Below are 5,482 nucleotides of genomic sequence, written 5' to 3'. Positions count from 1 at the left end.
GTGCTGTTCATTGATGTTCTTGAAATAATAGAGGAGGGAAGGTTGGATATGGAGATTACTGCAAACTGAATTCAAGGTTTTAAGCAGCAGCATTCAAACATCAGAGAGAATGCATTCTTTTCATTCAAATTAAAGTGTACACAGCATAGCAGGTACTTACCGTGCACCTTGCTGGTTGACGCAGAGGCTGCAAAATGGTGAATTCATCAGAACTCCTCAGGTATGAAACATTTTCTCATACACTATCTTAGTTTGTAAGCGGTTTTAGAGTAGCTTAAACAAACAAGGGACAATCACATATTTTTAGCACTTTGGACAGTCAACCTAACAGTCGAATGCAATTAAAGTCATTATTGACTCCCATAGAGGCTCAGTGAAATGCAAAATGTGAGGAATTTCAGCTACCGACGTCGCACTCCTTTGCAATTTATTATTGGCAGAGGTATTAGTTTTATCGCAGGGGTGTCTGCCGTTACCGTTAATTGTAAGCGGAGAAAAATCCAAATGGGCAAAGAGGTATGCACGCTAAGCTTTTTCACAGGTTTAACAACAATTGATAGCGGGGGCCAAATGAAAGATGTCTTGGATATTTTGGGCTCCATAGAAGAACCTCGGATTAATGCAGATTTTGACTTATATGAGCATTTATTAAAGAAGTATGTGAACAGAAAGGATCCTGTTAAGGGCAAGTGCCTCCATGGTCACGTAATTAAAGCTGGATTTGAATCGGATGTAAGTATAGGAAATGGCATTATTAATCTGTACTCTGCATTTGAGAATTTAGAGGATGCATGCAATCTGTTTGACAAAATGCCTCAAAGGGATGAAGTCTCATGGACCATGTTGATTGCAGGGCACACTCGGCGTGGGTTTGATAGGGAAGCCCTTGATCTTTTCAGTAAAATGCAGAGGAATGGCTTCCGGCCAACAGCATTTACCTTCTCCAGCATTCTCAAGGCTTGCGCTAATATAGGGTTTCTGGAAAATGGCAAGCAGGTTCATGCACATGTGACTACAGCTGGGATTGTGTCAGACTTGTTTATAGGAAGTGCCCTTTTACATATGTATGCAAAGCTTGGAAGTGTAGGTGATACACGCCGAGTGTTTGACAGAATGCCCGAGCGAAATGTGGTCTCGTGGAATGCTATGATGGGTGGATATATCCAGCAAGGGCTAGACGGGGAGGTGCTCGGTGTGTGCAAGCAAATGCATTGTGCAGGTGAGAAGCTGGACCATATAACCTTGTCTGCTATCCTTGGTGTTTGCTTTAGGCTAAATGCTCCAGAGCGGAGCAAGTGCCTCCACGGTTACATCATAAAAACTGGGTTTGAGGTAGATGTCTTTGTCAGGACTGCGCTGGTTAAAATGTATGCCGTACGTGGAACATTAGAGGATGCACTAAAAGTGTTGGGCCAAATTCCAGAGCCAGATGTGGGAGCATGGACTGCATTAGTAGCAGGATATGACCAACATAACAATAAATATGACGTCCTTAAGCTCATTCAGCAAATGCAACAAATTGATTTGAAATTAAACAATATAATCCTTGCTAGTGTCCTCAGGTTATGTTCCAACTCCAATGACCTCAAAAATGGCAGCCAGGTCCATGCCTATATCATTAAAGCTGGATACGAGTCAGACTTGACTGTGGGGAACTCCCTGGTTGTTATGTATGCCAGGTGTGGCAGCATGGTGAGTGCAAATCTAGTGTTTGATAGAATCCGTGAACCAGATATAATATCATGGACTGCGATAATTGCAGGGAACACTCAAAATGGAAGTGGAGATGAGGCACTGGAACGGTTTTGCCAGATGCAAGGGCTGGGTATGAATATGGACCAGTTTGTTGTTGTCAGTGTTCTTCATGCATGTGCCAGTCAAGGAGTTGTAAAACCTGGCCAGCAGATTCAGGCTTTCATTATCAAAAGTGGATTAGAGTCAGAGGTTTTTGTAGGAAATACACTCATTGATTTTTATGCCAAATGCAGTGATGTAGATGATGCACGCAAAGTTTTTGACACTATGCTCGTACATGATCTGGTATCATGGAATGCCATGATTGTGGGATATGCTCAGAATGGGAAAGGCAAAAGCACTGTGGAACTCTTTTCCCAAAAGCATCAAGCTGGTATGAAAGATGATGAGTTTACCTTTGCTAGCATGCTTAGTGCATGTGCCAACTTATCACCTATGGAGGAGGGCAGTCAGGTCCATGCCCACATCATTAAGACTGGATTCGAATCTGATGTTGTTGTTGGGAATGCTCTTGTTAACATGTATTCAAAGTGTAAAAAAATTGAAGATGCCTCCACTATGTTTGTGAGTATGCCTAAGCGAGAAGCCTCCTCATGGACTGCAATGATTGCAGGATATGTGCAGAATGGGAATAGTGAGCAGGCCTTGAAATCCTTTTTGGAAATGCAACAGATGGATATGAAACCTGACCAGTTCACATTCACTAGTTGTTTCAGAGCATGTGCAAGCCTAGGAGCTTTGAACAAAGGAAAGCGAATCCATGCTGACATCATCAAAACTGGATTTGAGTCGGATATATTTGCAGGTAGTGCTCTTGTTGACATGTATGCAAAGTGTAGGAGCATAGAAGATGCAAGCAAAGTCTTTGCAGACATGCCTAAACGAGACGATGTCTCGTGGAATGCCATGATTACAGGATATTCCCAGAATGGAGATAGTGAGAAGGCTTTAAAACTGTTTTGCTTTATGCAGTTAGCAGACCTGAAATTGGACCATTATACTTTTACTGGTGTCCTAAGAGCATGCTCCAGTTCAGCAGCTCTGCAACAGGGCAAGCATATTCATGCGTGCATCATCCAAGCTGGATATGAGTCAGATGTCTCTGTGGGAAATTCTCTTGTTGACATGTATGCAAAATGTGGGAGCATAGAGGATGCATCCAAAGCTTTTGAGAAAATGTTTACACGGGATTTGGTCTCTTGGAATGCCATGGTGACAGGATATGCTCAACATGGGAATGGTATTGAGGCTCTTGAACTATTTGAACGAATGCAAAGGAAGGACATGAAACCAGACCACATCACCTTCGTTGGTATTCTGTCAGCATGCAGTCATGTAGGTTTTGTAGATGAAAGTCGTTGGTACTTTGATTCTATGACTCAGGACCATGGTGTTACACCAACAGTAGAGCATTATGCTTGCATTGTCAACACCCTTGGTAGGGTTGGCCTTCTAGATGAGGCATTGGATTTTATCACTGGCATGCCATTTGAACCTGACGCTATGGTGTGGCGAACCTTGCTTGGTGCCTGCAAACTCCATGGCAATCTGGAGCTAGGAAAACATGCTGCAGATTGCATTCTTGAGTTAGAATCTCAAGATTCTGCAGCTTATGTGCTACTGTCAAAACTTTATGCTTTGGTTGGTATGTGGGATGATGTAGCAAAAATGCAGAAAGTTATGAATAATAATGGGGTGAAAAAGCAACCAGCATGCAGCTGGATTGAGGTCAATAACAGGGTGCAAGTATTTGCTGTAGAATATAGATGACATGCTCAAACCGCAGAAGCTTAGGCACAATGGAATTAACTCAGGGCCATGGTGTTACACCAACAGTAGAGCATTAGGCTTGCATTGTCGACACCCTTGGTAGGGTTGGCCTTCTAGATGAGGCACTGGATGTTATCACTGGCATGCCATTTGAACCTGACACTATGGTGTGGCGAACCTTGCTTGGTGCCTGCAAACTCCATGGCAATCTGGAGCTAGGAAAACATGCTGCAGATTGCATTCTTGAGTTAGAATGTCAAGATTCTGCAACTTATGTGCTACTGTCAAAACTTTATGCTTTGGTTGGTATGTGGGATGATGTAGCAAAAATGCAGAAAATTATGAATAATAATGGGGTGAAAAAGCAACCAGCATGCAGCTGGATTGAGGTCAATAACAGGGTACAAGTATTTGCTGTAGAATATAGATGACATGCTCAAACTGCAGAAGCTTAGGCACGATGGAATTAATTGACTAGCAGGTTAAGCTGGATATAAACCCAACACACAAATCTAGGAGCAAAAGCAACAGTTGCTTTAGTAAACAGCAAGAAGCTAATTGTTGCTAATGACATTTGTTTCAACAAGAAGTTGACTGTTGCTAATAACTTCTGTTTTAGGAGATTGATTCATGTCATTAAACTCTTTGACTATCATTTTTGTCTCCAAGGTGGCTGGTTGAGAAAATTTCAAGACACCCCAGTTGTTTCCATTTTTTCCAGGATTGGTTACGTTCTCCTGGGATATCGGATGCTATAAGAACAAGCAAAAGCATATTTCCTTACATGACTGGCTTTGCTCTGATGATTGCTTTTTATGATCATGCTTCTGTGGAGGTTTGCCGTTACACCAAAACCCTCAGGTGTTGGTAAACGTTACAAACGAGTAACTATGATCCCCAGGGTGGAAATTACAGATTCTATAGAGGTGCGGTGATTCTTCCAACACCCCCCCTCAAATGCAACTTGGGGGAATTGAACCTGGGTCCAAGCTCTGGTACCATGTGGAGGTTTGCCGTTACACCAAAACCCTCAGGTGTTGGTAAACGTTACAAACCAGTGACTAGGATCCCCAGGGTGGAAATTACAGATTCTATAGAGGTGCGGTGATTCTTCCAACAGCTTCAACATGGGCATTCACATATTTTGTCTGAGAAGTGTGTTTTGTTGAGAAGACTGGCCTCCCATGGGGTGGGAGAGACATCACAAGACTCTATTGGATCAGTAAATGGGCTGAAAGCTAAGGCCAAAGGACTAAAACCTTGTCAAATCTATGAGACTTAACCTAAGGAATGCTTTTGGCTACCCTGTGTCCACCTGGCAACAAAACACCAATTTGTGTGGAAGTACAGAATGAAAAAGCATAGTTAGCAATCAACCTTAGCCAGAAAACATCTGTCAGAAAAAGAAAGCAAGAACCATTGTTGGGCATGCCCAATGAGGGAGTAGGAACACTTTATATTAGGCTTGGATAGATGAAAAGTAAGCTGGGCTAGGTATCTTAACTGAGGTTCACTAAGAAGGCAAGTTTTGTTTTTAGGTACTTTTGGTGCCTACGAGTCTATGCGAGCATTACTGGGCAGCTCAGTTAATTATCATCGTTGTTGGGAGCGAATTCTTTCTATTATTTTGGAATACAGAGTGCAGAAGTGTTCTATATTCTATTTGTATTGCTGCAATTTTGTTTGGGTGGAATTTAAAGAGGGACATTGACCTCCAAAGTATCAAGAAGCTCTCCAGAACGGGTGAACTTGTTGCTGAAGTCATATAGACATGATTTTCTTTTGACAATGTAAATTGCTCAAAGCAGCTTTTGCTTGCTTTGGCTAAGTATCTGTTGATATGTGCAACCCCAAAGCATCCATTCACGACCAGAAATCTAAATGGGAACTGACTTACACATTGGCTCATTTTGGGGTACAAAATTATTTATCCAACAAATATAAGTGTTTTGAGAGA

The 5,482-nt window shown here is 42.2% G+C and overlaps 1 pseudogene across 1 annotated transcript; it reads left to right on the top strand.

Moving 5' to 3' along the window:
* The first annotated feature begins 595 nt into the window (after positions 1-595).
* Positions 596-5,244, top strand: LOC149211281 (pentatricopeptide repeat-containing protein At2g13600 pseudogene; annotated as a pseudogene). Its single transcript, XR_016253001.1, has 2 exons — positions 596-732; positions 854-5,244. The product of XR_016253001.1 is annotated as a pentatricopeptide repeat-containing protein At2g13600 pseudogene (transcript).
* Positions 5,245-5,482: the final 238 nt, after the last annotated feature.

The sequence above is a fragment of the Pinus tabuliformis genome, chromosome 1_2 (assembly GCF_031772625.1).
Source record: "Pinus tabuliformis cultivar Carrire ecotype Pingquan chromosome 1_2, CPIR1, whole genome shotgun sequence".
Classification (NCBI taxonomy): domain Eukaryota; kingdom Viridiplantae; phylum Streptophyta; class Pinopsida; order Pinales; family Pinaceae; genus Pinus; species Pinus tabuliformis.
The sequence above is the reverse complement of the archived record's forward strand: the minus strand, read 5'-3'. Positions and strand labels throughout refer to the sequence as shown.